We start from the raw sequence: 12831 nt of genomic DNA on the forward strand, positions 1-12831 counted from the left end.
CATTGTCTTTACGGACAATTTTTCTTTGACATGACAGTCAATCCCTGCATAGAACTGAAATTAAAGCTAAATACATGAAGTGAATGAGTCAAGACTTCAATTTAACAGAATTAATCCACAGTCCTCAACAAAATATACTCCATGTACAACTTCCAACTTATAGGTATATGAACACAAGAGAACTTACATGATGGACAGCATAATCTCTCCATCGATACCCAACATGTTCTGTACCCATTCTTAACGTGCCTTTAGACGTCAGGTTACATGCACACCCATCTAGTTCCTCAAAACTGATTCTGCACATGACTGATCTCCGCTTCCTTAGCAGACATTCTTAGCCTCTTAAATAACCAAATGGACAACCAAAAAGGATTAGGAATCATCAGAGTTCACCTTCAGGTAAATGTGCTCATGCTCTGAAGCTCCAAACGACTCCAGGAAGTACTTTCAATGCACTGCCTACAGCGTCCAAGACTCAAGTTCTGGGTTTAATTTCCAGCACATGGTGAGACAAACAAAATGAGAAAAACAGGTATATTACTTTTAAGGACACACTTCATAAAGACAACTTTCCACTCTACTAGTAACATTACACACACGGGATTCGAGCCCTAATATGAAAGCTTATTTATTCCATAAAACTTTTAAACGGATGGAAGGGGGATCCCAACTGAAACTCCTCTTCATCTATTGTATATACATTTACTGCACCCCTGTCAGTGCCAGGCACTGTACTACATGGTTAAGAAAAATAAAGATGTGAAAAGAGAGGTCCTGCCCTCAGGGGGCACCTGTCTGGCTCAAATCAGTTAAGGGTCAGACGCTCATGATCTCGGGATCATCAGATGGAGCCCCGTGTGGGGCTCAGAGTCTGCACGGAGACTGCTTACAACTCTCTCTCTCCCTCTGTCCCCACCCTCCCTCCCTCTCTCAAATTAAAATCATTAGGTTGTTCTGTTTGGTTTTTAAAAGGACCTACCCTCCAAAAAGATAAAACATAACAGGTGATCAAATAAAACTTCTCTTCAAGTGTTAAATGAGTTATACATGATTTAGAGGGTGAGGCAACCAAATAAAAATAGAATTTAAGTGTTAAAAAAAGGAGCTACACCTGACTAGAGTGATGAAAAGGCTTCCTGAGACATCTAGGAGTCCAAATGGTAGTGAAACAGGACACAGAAGCAAGGGAAAGCGTTTCAGAGAAAATCCAGAGGAAGAGAAGGTGTGAAGGTATGGAATGAGGTATCATGGTCCAAGCGTGGGACACAAGCAGTTTGGCAGGAAACACACCGCCCCTCTATGTGGAGGGCAGATGAGGTTTGGTGGCAGTCTGCTTGCAGAAATCCCAGAGGAACACGAAAGGACTGAATCAGAATCCCCTCGTGATGCTCGGCATTAGGACTTCATTTTAAAGGCAATGAGAACTAGCAGGTCATTTAAGTGAACTAAGCAGAGAGAGTTGGATTCGCCTGCCTCAGTCATGGACGCATAAGGCTGGTGATGGTTATTATACAGTAAATGGAAGTTACCAGCCTGTGGGGAAAGGGGAAAGGTGTGGATGACCTCTAAAGTGAAGGAAGAGCTGAAAAAGGATGGAGGAGGAATAAACAACCAACTTGCATCAGCCTTCCCAACAAACGACCTCTAAGATCCATAAATCTCAGATTCAGTAAGGCCTTTCCCACCGCCGCCCTCTGTGCTGCCGTCGCCGCCGCCGCCGCCGCCGCCGCCGCCGCCGCCGCTGCCCTCTGCGCCGCCGCTGTCTTCTGCGCCGCCCTGCCCTCTGCACCGCCCTGCCCTCTGCGCCGCCGCCGCCGCCCTCTGCGCCGCCGACGCCGCCCTCTGCGCCGCCGACGCCGCCCTCTGCGCCGCCGACGCCGCCCTCTGCGCCGCCGACGCCGCCCTCTGCGCCGCCGACGCCGCCCTCTGCGCCGCCGACGCCGCCCTCTGCGCCGCCGGTGGCGCCTACGCCGCTGCCGCCAAAGCCGCCGCCTGCGCCACGACGCCGCCGCTATCCTCTGCGCCGCCGCCGCCAACGCCACCGTCCGCGCCGACCTCTGCGCCGCCGCCGCCGCAGTCCTCTGGGCTGCGGCCGCGGGTGGCGCGGGTGGCGGCGGTGGCGTAGAGGGCGCGCAGACGGCGGCGGCCAGAGCGCGGCACGGATGGTGGCGGAGGTGGCGGCGCAGAGGGCTGCGGTGCAGGAGGCGGTGCTGCGCAGAGGAAGGCGGCGTCGGCGTCCGCGGCGCAGGCGGTGGCGGCGGCGGCGCAGAGGGCTGGGGCGGAGCAGAGGGCGGCGGCAGCGGAGCGTGCGGCGCAGACTCCGGTGGCGTTGGCGGCTCAAGCGGCGGCGCAGGTGGCGGCGGCAGGAGCTAGAGGCCCAGCGGCTGAGGACGGGCGGAGGTAGGGCTGAGGATGCGCGGGGAGAAGTGTGGGAAGCCGGTCCGCGAGGGCTCCCGGGCCGGCTTTTCGCTGAGATGGTGGAAGGGGAGGGAGGGCTGGGGGCGGGCAGGGGCCGGCGACGACTAGTCTCCGGGGTCACGCCGGGCGGGGGGGAGGCGCGCGCTGCTGAAATGGAGATCCTGGGGACCGGGGAGGCTGCGGGAGGCGGTGTCGCGCCTGCTAGGCTCTAGTGGCTGTGCGCGCCTCAACCCTGGCGGCTCCTCCTCAGTGCCCCTCTGCCACTGCCACCGCAGCGGTCCGGCCACGCCTCCCAGGCAAAAGGAGATGTAACCATGTGGGGATGGAGGGAGGGCTCCAGCCCACTCTCCGCCGCTGGCCTCAGGCTGCCCCTACCCGCCCCCTCCAAATCCGGCCAGGAGCTCCCCTGACGGGTCCCTCAGCCCCACGCTCCAGTGCACAAGTCCACCAGCTCTCTGCGACCACGCGGCCTTTCCCGGGCCGCCGCCATCGCCGCTGGCTGTGCAAGGTAGCACGGTCTGGGCCCAGAGGTTGTGGGGTGCTGGTGGGGACTCCCCGTGCACTCCCAGGTCCCTGTTTTAGTCCTCGGAAAAGGTGGGTGGGCGGTCGCCCAAAGGGAGTTTCCAAGCATGGATGCCTAGGAAATTGGGATGGCTCACCAGCACCTGTGTTTTGCTGTTTCTCCCCCTTTTTAACCCGCTCCCTGTCTCTTCCCTCCCCTTTCCGAGACTCCTCACTCCTCTGAAGGCGAGAAAGACCAGAGAACCTGCTGCAGACATAGGCTTTTGGGACTGGACCATCTGCACCTTCAGAAGCAGTGGTGAAGCCTTGAAATGCGGTGTCTGGGAAGTGACAGAAGGCGCCTCTACCAGGTACTTGAAGATCTGGGTTAGCTTTTGTGGAAGGACTTTTGTTGCTTAAGGTGTAGGAGAGGGTGGAGAGCGATCCTTGAGGTCCTCTTTCCAACTTGTTGAGGATGGCTTTTTTGCATTTGGGGGTGGTTGATGTGTGGTTTTGGTTGTGTGTATTTCGTGTTGGGTGCAAAGCGGTCCTATTCAATGCGTGACTTAAGGGAGGGCATTTGTCCAGGTTTTGGTCTCATTTCTAATGGGCTGGGTTGGTTTAATACTTGTATCCGTTGGGTTATTGGTATGAACTCAAAAAGAGAGGAAGCAGCGATTTTGCTGTGGATTCTAGGAGTTTAGACCTTTCCTTTTGGCCACGTGTAGAATGTTTTTAATTTGCCTGTCCTGAATTACTGGTTTCTTTTCTGAGCGATTTAGTGGTGGAGGAACAGTTATGCTGCTGGTTGTGCTTTTCCTGTCTGGAGCGGCAAATGTCTGTTCCTTTCTTGTGTTTGATGATAAATATTGGGGTTAGGTAAAAAAAGTGTATTTTTTTTTTTGGAAAGCTGAACTGTCAGTTTGCGTTTGCTTGTTTTCTGATGATCTTCTGCAGCGGGGTGATGGAGGACGATTCTGCCAAACGGTGAAATGAATAGACTGTTGAAGTGTTTTTGTGTTGAAAGTCTCATTACAGTGAAAAGCATGTTGAAAGAATTCCTTTTCCTTTGTGTGAGGGTAGTAAATGGCATCTGGTATCAGGAGGAGTTGAACTACCCCACGTTTAATGTTTAGATAGATTTGGAGAAAATGTCAAAGCTGATTTTGTAGCCTTCTGGTCATCTTTTCAGTGGAACCTGCAGTCTGTGTCCTTAATGTTGGAGTTTGACGTTAGGGTACTCTTGATGTCATTTCATAGGAAGGCATTGGGGTATATGGGTATGAGAGCTGGGGAGGGGTGCCTGCCCGGAGAATCTCTGAAGATCAAGGTCGATTGGGAGAAAGTATCATTTTATCAGGTACTTGTTTTTGAATCGGTGGTGTTCCACTATGATGATTGTGTTGTGGCACTCCATAGTTCTCACTGGATGTTGTTCGTTGACTACACGGATCCTGCCCGGGTTTCACTCCTTTATTTCTGCCTGGGATTACCTCGGTTATTGGGTAACCTAAGGAATAGAATTCTGCGATGATTTGGTCCAGTGACTGGTGGAGCAGTTCTGGGTCTTCCACTAACTCTTTCAATAAAGAGTGCTTTGAATGAAAGTGCTCAAGAACTCGAAAATTTCTGTAGAAGTTTTTATAGCAAATTCATGTCCCTTTTTGTAGTAGGATAGCACAAATGTAGTTAAAATAAAAAGTGTTTCCTGGGAGCTGAATAGATTTTGTTTTGCTCTCTGAAACAGGGAATTCCATCAAATGGCATGAAAGTTTAGAAATGTTTTTGTTGTTTAAAGCAATAGTCATTGTGTTTTGTTTATGAGTCTTTTTTTAAATTTTTTTTAAAGATTTTTTATTTATTTGACAGAGAGAAATCACAAGAGAGGCAGGCATGGAGAGAGGAAGGGAAGCAGGCTCTCCGTTGAGCAGACAGCCCGATGCGGGACTCGATCCCAGGACCCTGAGATCATGACGCGAATGGAAGGCAGCGGCCTAACATGTAGAATCCCTCAGAGGCCAGACCACTTTATTGTGGTTTTGATTTGAGTGTTCCCTTAGATGATGTTCAAGTAAATGAGTAGGAAACTCCTAAGAACTTGAGAACTTTACTGGTGAAGAGCAAAACCAAATTCAAGTTTACATCTAATGTTTGCTGATGATAATTATCTTCTAATGAATGCATTTCAGTTTCTACATGCTTCTTTTTTTTAGAATATGTTTTTTAAAAATTTCATTCATTTATTTGACAGAGAGAGATCACAAGTAGGCAAAGAGGCAGGCAGAGAGAGTGAGAGGGAAGCAGGCTCCCCGCTGAGCAGAGAGCCCAATGCGGGACTCGATCCCAGGACCCCAGACCATGACCTGTTTGGAGGTGTTTTTCTTTTAGATTTTTTAATTTATTTATTTGACAGAGAGAGATCACAAGTAGACAGAGAGGCAAGCAGAGAGAGAGAGAGGGAAGCAGGCTCTCAGCTGAGCAGAGAGCGCGATGCGGGACTTGATCCCAGGATCCTGAGATCATGACCTGAGCCAAAGGCAGTGGCCTAACCCACTGAGCTACCCAGGCGCCCAGTTTCTACATGTTTCTTACAAAAAATCTTACTTACCAACTTGTTGAAGGCACGTGGGAGGTTTTGATTTTAAAAACCATAGAAATGTTCGAAGTTTGTTCAAGAGTTACAGATGATCGGGGCGCCTGGGTGGCTCAGTGGGTTAAGCCGCTGCCTACGGCCCAGGTCATGATCTCAGGGTCCTGGGATCGAGTCCCGCATCAGGCTCTCTGCTCGGCAGGGAGCCTGCTTTCCCCTCTCTCTCTGCCTGCCTCTCTGTCTGCTTGTGATCTCTCTGTCAAATAAATAAATAAAAAATCTTAAAAAAAAAAAAAAAAGAGTTACAGATGATGACAGTGACATTGCGATTTTTAACAAATTAATAAAGATGAAATATTTCAGGAACAGGATACTTCCCTCTTCTGTTTCCGGGTTTTTGTGTATTTTTTGAAGTTTTTTTTTTATTTATTTATTTGAGAGAGAGACAGTAAGAGACAGCATGAGAGGGGAGAAAGTCAGAGGGGGAAGCAGACTCTCCAAGGAGCAGGGAGCCTGATGTAGGACTCGATCCCAGGACTCTGGGATCATGACCTGAGCTGAAGGCAGTCGCTTAACCAACTGAGCCACCCAGGTGCCCTTGTGTAATTTTTTGTGCCACCGATGCCATCTGAGCCGCCTCCGCTTATGCCGCCCAGGCTGTCATCCAAGCCGCCACCTTCGCCGCCCAAGCCGCCGCCGCTGCCCTCGCCTGCAAAGCCGCTTAAGCCACCGCCTCGGACCTCGCCTGCCCTGCCGCTTACACCACTGCTGCTTGCACCATGGCTACCGCCATCTGCGCCACTAACACCGCTTGCGCCGCTGCCCTCTGCCGCCGCCGCCGCCTTCCAAGCCGCCGCTGCCCCGTGCCCCCGCCGCCAGAGTCTGCGCTGCCCGCGCAGCTGCCAACGCCATCCAAGCCGCCGCTGCCGACCTCGCCTGTGCTGCTGCTTATGCCACCGCCTCTTGCGTGGTCACTGCCGCCATCTGCGCCACTGCCGCCGCCTGAGCCGCCAACGCCGCCATAGTCTGCGACGCCGCTGCCGCTCAAGCCGCCGCCGCCTTATTCTGCTCCGCTCACGCTGCCTCTGAGCCCCCACTGCTTGTGCCGCCCACGCTCAGCCTTCCAAGCCGCCGCCTTTTGCTCCGCTGCTGCCACCGCCACCCGCGCATCTGCCGCCTTCCAAGCCTCCCCCGCCACCGCTGACCTCGCTTGCACCTCCGCTTATGCCACCGCCTCTTGCGCCATCACTGCCACCGTCTGCACCGCCGCCGCCCAAGCTGCTGCCGCCCTCTGCGACGCTGAAGGCTCCTTAGTCTGCGCCGCTTACACCGCCGCTAACGCCACCGCCGCCTCTTACGGCCCCGACGCCGCCGCTTGCGCCGCCGACGCCTCTGCTTGCGCTGCTGACGCCTGCGACGCTGCCATAGTCTCTGCCGGCGGCGGAGGCGCAGGTGGTTTATGAGCCGCCGACGTCGCTGCAGCGGACTTCTGCTCCGCTTTCGCGGCGACGCCGCCGGAGTCTGCGCCGCCCATGCAGCCGCCGCTGCCACCTCGCCTGCGGCACCGCTTACAGCAGGGCCGCCTGCACCGCTGACGCCGCCATAGTTTCCGCGACGGCGTAAGCGACGGCAGCGTGAGCGGAGCTGAGTAAGGCGGCGTTGGCTTGGGTGGCGGCGGCGTTGGCTTGGGCGGCGGCGGCGGCGGCGTCACAGACTATGGCGGCGTTGGCGGCTCAGGCGGCGGCAGTGGCGCAGATGGCGGCAGTGACGGCGCAAGAGGCGGTGGCGTAAGCGGCTGCACAGGCGAGGTCGGCGGCGGCTTGGATGGCGTTGGCAGCTGCGCGGGCAGCGCAGACTCTGGCGGCAGGGGCACAGGGGGCAGCGGCGGCTTGGAAGGCGGCGGCGCGGGCGGTGCAAACTAAGGCGGCGGCGGCGGCTCAGACGGCAGCGGCGCAAGCGGTGTTAGTGGCGCAGATGGCGGCAGCCATGGTGCAAGCAGCAGTGGTGTAAGCGGCGGGGCAGGCGAGGTCCGTGGCGGTGCAGGCGAGGGCGGCGACGGCGGTGGTGGCAGCTTGGATGGCAGCCCGGGCGGCATAAGCGGAGGCGGCTCAGATGGCATCGGTGGCACAGGCAGTGGCAGTGGCAGTAGCACAGGCAGCGGCAGCGACGGTGCAAGCGGCGATGCTGTAAAAGGTGGTGCAGGTGAGGTCGGCGGCGGTGGCGGCGGCTTGGACAGCGGTGGCGGGAGCAGTGGAACAGAGGGCGGCGGCGCGAGCAGCGCAGACTAAGGCGGCATCGGTGGCACAAGCAGTGGCGGCGCAGAGGGCAGCAGCGAAGGTGCAAGCAGCGGTGGTGTAAGCGGCGGGGCAGGCGAGGTAGGCAGTGGCGGTGCAAGTGGCGGTGCAAGTGGCGGCTGCAGGAGCTAGAGGCCCAGCGGCTGAGGATTGGCGGAGGTAGGGCTGAAGATGCGTGCGGAGAAGTGGGGGGCCGGTTTTTCTCCTTCCAGCGGCGCTGGTTTCGGATTGGGGGGGGCGGGCGGGGGTACAGCCCATCCTTGTCATTGGGCAACAAGAAGAACCGGACCAGATACTTGCTTGGAACTGAGATGGTGGAAGGAGAGGGAGGGCTGGGGGCGGGCGGGAGCCGGCCAAGACTAGTCTCCAGGCCACGCCAGGTGGGGGGAGGCACGTGTTGCTGAAATGGAGATCCTAGGGTGGGGGGAGGCTGTGGCATCAGCTGCGGGCGGTGTCGCTCCCGCTCTGGGCTGGCGGCTGTGCTCACAGCAACCCTGGAGGCTCCTCCTCAGGGGCCCTCTGCCTCTGTCACCGCCCCAGCCCGCCACTCCTCCCAGGCAAAGGGAGATGTAACCAGGTGGGGAGGGAGGGCGCCCACCCACTCTCCGTCGCCCCCTCCAGATCCCCCCTGTGGCTCCCCTGCCGGGCCCCCCCCAGCCCCTCGCTCCAGTGCAGAAGTCCACCCGATCTCTGCGACCAACGTGGCCTTTCCAGGGCCTCCGCCATCGCCACTGGCTGTGCAAGGCAGCATGGTCCAGGCCCCAAGGTTGGGGTGCCGGTGGGGGCTCCCCGTGCACTCCCCTGTCGCTGTTTTGGTCCCCGGAAAGGGTGGGTGGGTGGTCGCCCAAAGGGAGTTTCCAAGACTGGATGCTTAGGAAATTGGAAAGGCTCACCAGCGCCTGCGTTTTGCTGTTTCTCCCCCTTTTTACTTGCTCCCTGTCTCTTCCCTCCCCTTTCCCCGACTACTCACTCCTCTGAAGGCCAGAAAGACTAGCGAACCTGCCCCAGACAGAGGCTTTTGGGACTGGAGCTTCTGCACCTTCAGAAGCAGCGCTGAAGCCTTGAAATGCAGCCTCTGCAAAGTGACGGAAGGCGCCTCCACCAGGTACTTGAAGATCTGGGTTAGCTTTTGTGGAAGGACTTTTGTTGCTTAAGGTGTAGGAGAGGGTGGAGGGTTTCCTTGAGGCCCTCTTTCCAACTTGTTGAGGATGGCTTTTTTGCATTTGGGGGTGGATGTGTGGTTTTGGTTGTGTGTATTTCGTGTTGGGTGCAAAGTGGTCCTATTCAGTGCGTGACTTAAGGGAGGGCATTTGTCCAGGTTTTGGTCTCATTTCTAATGGGCTGGGTTGGTTTAATACTTGTATCCGTTGGGTTATTGGTATGGACTCAAAAAGAGAGGAAGCAGCGATTTTGCTGTGGATTCTAGGAGTTTAGACCTTTCCTTTTGGCCATGTGTAGAATGTTTTTAATTTGCCTGTCCTGAATTACTGGTTTCTTTTCTGAGCGATTTAGTGGTGGAGGAACAGTTAGGCTGCTGGTTGTGCTTTTCCTGTCTGGAGCGGCAAATGTCTGTTCCTTTCTTGTGTTTGAGGATAAATGTTGGGGTTAGGTAAAGAAAGTGTATTTTTTTTTTGGAAAGCTGAACTGTCAGTTTGTGTTTGTTTGTTTTCTGATGATCTTCTGCAGCGGGGTGATGGAGGACAATTCTGCCAAATGGTGAGATGAATAGACTGTTGACGTGTTTTTGTGTTGAAAGTCTCATTACAATGAAAAGCATGTTGAAAGAATTCCTTTTCCTTTGTGTGAGGGTAGTAAATGGCATCTGGTACCAGAAGGAGTTGAACTACCCCACGTTTAATGTTTAGATAGATTTGGAGAAAATGTCAAAGCTGATTTTGTAGCCTTCTGGTCATCTTTTCAGTGGAATCTGCAGTGTGTGTCCTTAATGTTGGAGTTTGACGTTAGGGTACTCTTGATGTCATTTCATAGGAAGGCATTGGGGTATATGGGTATGAGAGCTGGGGAGGGGTGCCTGCCCGGAGAATCTCTGAAGATCGAGGTCGATTGAGAGAAAGTATCATTTCATCCGGTACTTGTTTTTGAATCGGTGGTGTTCCACTATGATGATTGTGTTGTGGCACTCCATAGTTCTCACTGGATATTGTTCGTTGACTACAGGGATCCTGCCCAGATTTCACTCCTTTATTTCTACCTGGGATTACCTTGGTTATTGGGTAACCTAAGGAATAGAATTCTGCGATGATTTGGTCCAGTGACTGGTGGAGCAGTTCTGGGTCTTCCACTAACTCTTTCAATAAAGAGTGCTTTGAATGAAAGTGCTCAAGAACTCGAAAATTTCTGTAGAAGTTTTTATAGCAAATTCATGTCCCTTTTTGTAGTAGGATAGCACAAATGTAGTTAAAATAAAAAGTGCTTCCTGGGAGCTGAATAGATTTTGTTTTGTTCTCTGAAACAGGGAATTCCATCAAATGATATGAAAGTTTAGAAATGTTTTTGTTATTTAAAGCAATAGTCATTGTGTTTTGTTTATGAGTCTTTTTTTTTTTTACATGTAGTATCCCTCAGAGGCCAGATCACTTTATTGTGGTTTTGCTTTGAGTGTTCCCTTAGATGATGTTCAAGTAAATGAGTAGGAAACTCCTAAGAACTTGAGAACTTTACTGGTGAAGAGCAAAACCAAATTCAAGTTTACATCTAGTGTGTTGCTGATGATAATTATCTTCTAATGAAATGCATTTCAGTTTCTACATGTTTCTTACCAAAAAATCTTACTTACCAACTTGTTAAAAACCATAGAAATGTTCGAAGTTTGTTCAAGAGTTACAGATGATGACAGTGACATTCCGATTTTTAACAAATATGTTAAATTAATAAAGATGAAATAATTCGGGAACAGGATACTTCCCTCTTCTGTTCAAGGGTTTTCGTGTGATTTTTTGAGGTCTCTCATTGAGTAGGATGTGATCACAGATTTCTAAGATCTGAGGACTTAAAACTCTTAAAAGCCGGGAAAAATAAGAAGAAAATAAGCAAGTAAGCAGAAAATAAGCAAGTAACCAGAAAAGTAAAATAATTTTGGCCAGTGGAAAGTGTTTTGAGAAGTCAGAGCAGAATGGAACTACAGAGGGATGAGAACCTCTTTCTAGACAGCGTTAAGGTACATACTTGTTTTTTTCGGCAGCATGCAATCTCCTTCCTTCTGGGGCAAGGGATAGTTACTTCTGTAGGTTATTGCTGTAGGCTTTACCAATTTAGCTCCTTGGGTTGGGGATAATGTAAAGTTGCAACCTTTGTGTAGAGGCTAGTCGGCTTTTCCTTGGTTGCCTGCCGTGTACTGAGGGCAGGACAGCTAACTACTGGTCACTGTATCCTGTTAGTTGCTGGGATGGGAGGTTTGAGTGACATACGTTCATCCTGTGCGTCTGTCGATGCTGAAGAAATTCCAAGATGAATAAAAACTATTTTGGTAAACGGCAGCTGTGTGAGGGAGTTGTCAGCACTAACTCAGTTGGTGAGAACTTCCGGTAATAGTGGACCCCTGAATGTCTCCTTTGCAGTCTGAACTGAAACATGCTGCAGTCTTTTGGCTCTCAGTTTCTCTTTGGCTCTGTCACCAGGGCCTTTTTGGTTATGGAGTCTTCCTCCCCATGGGGAAGTTCCTCCTCCTTTTTAAGGTAAGGAGGGTTTTGTGTTTGTTTGTTTAGGCTTATTTATTCTCTTAAAAACATTTGTTTCTTTGGGAGAGTCTCCTTGGGGGCAGGGGGTAGGGGGAGGGCAGAGGGAGAGAGAGAGAATGTCAAGTACACTCTGCACTGAGCCAGGAGCCAGACTGAAGGCTCCATCCCAGGACCCTGAGATCATGACCTGAGCCAGAGTCAGGAGTTGGATGCTTAACCCACTGAACCATCCAGGCACCCCTTTAAGTAAACTTTTTGAACCGCAGCATATATACAGAGATGTGCACAGATCCTAAGCCAAAGGCTTGAGGAACCTTCACAAGGGGAACACACCATGTGACTTGCACCCAGGACCCCAGAGTCCATGATAACCCTCTTGACGGTCACTTCTGCCGCTGTTCCTGACTTCCGTTGCTGGGGAGCTGTTGCGCATGTTTCTGAATTTGGTGTAAGTGGAGTCATCCAGTTCGATGCACTCCTGGAACTGACTGCCTTATGGAGAGTCATCCGTGTTTGTGTGCGTGGTTCTGAGTTTACCAGTCCTGCTGTTTCATCCTCAGACTGTTGTAGAGCTTCACTCTGCATGTAGACCCTTACACATTCTAGAAATAGGATATCTCCTTGGTATCTTTTTATTACGTGCATCCTTGAACACAGGTGTCTTCTTTGAACGGTAGTGTAAATTCACACATCGTTGGGTGTAAGGATCAAGCCTGGTGTGTGGAACTTTTCTACAACACATAAAGGGAGTAAGCTTTTGCCTCCTCGGTTGTAGTGTTTTATCAGTCATTGCTATTTCAAGTCATTGGTGAAGTAGATAGAAAATGCCTGCATTCAGGTAACTGAATAGATGTTGAAAAGGTGAGACAAAAAGGTCTTCAGTGGTGGGAGGCGCACCCATGGAATAAATGAGTCTGTGGGAGAGATAGTTGGTCTGTGTGGGTACTTTGGGAAAGGCCTTACTGAATCTGGGATTTATGATTCTTAGAGGTCGTTTCTTGGGCAGGCCAATACAAGTTAGTTGTTTGTTCCCTCCTCCGTCCTTCTCAGCTCTTCCTTCACTTCAGAGGTCATCCACACCTTTCCACTTCTCCCCACAGGCTGGTAACTCCCATTTACTGTTATAATAACCATCACCAGCCTTATGCGTCCATGACTGAGGCAGGCGAATCCAACTCTCTCTGCTTAGTTCACTTAAATGACCTGCTCGTTCTCATTGCCTTTAAAATGAAGTCCTAATGCTGAGCATCACGAGGGGCTTCTGATTCAGTCCTTTCGTGTTCCTCTAGGATTTCTGCAAGCAAACTGCCACCAAACCCCGTCTGCC

Source organism: Meles meles, unplaced genomic scaffold (assembly GCF_922984935.1).
Source record: "Meles meles unplaced genomic scaffold, mMelMel3.1 paternal haplotype, whole genome shotgun sequence".
Lineage (NCBI taxonomy): Eukaryota > Metazoa > Chordata > Mammalia > Carnivora > Mustelidae > Meles > Meles meles.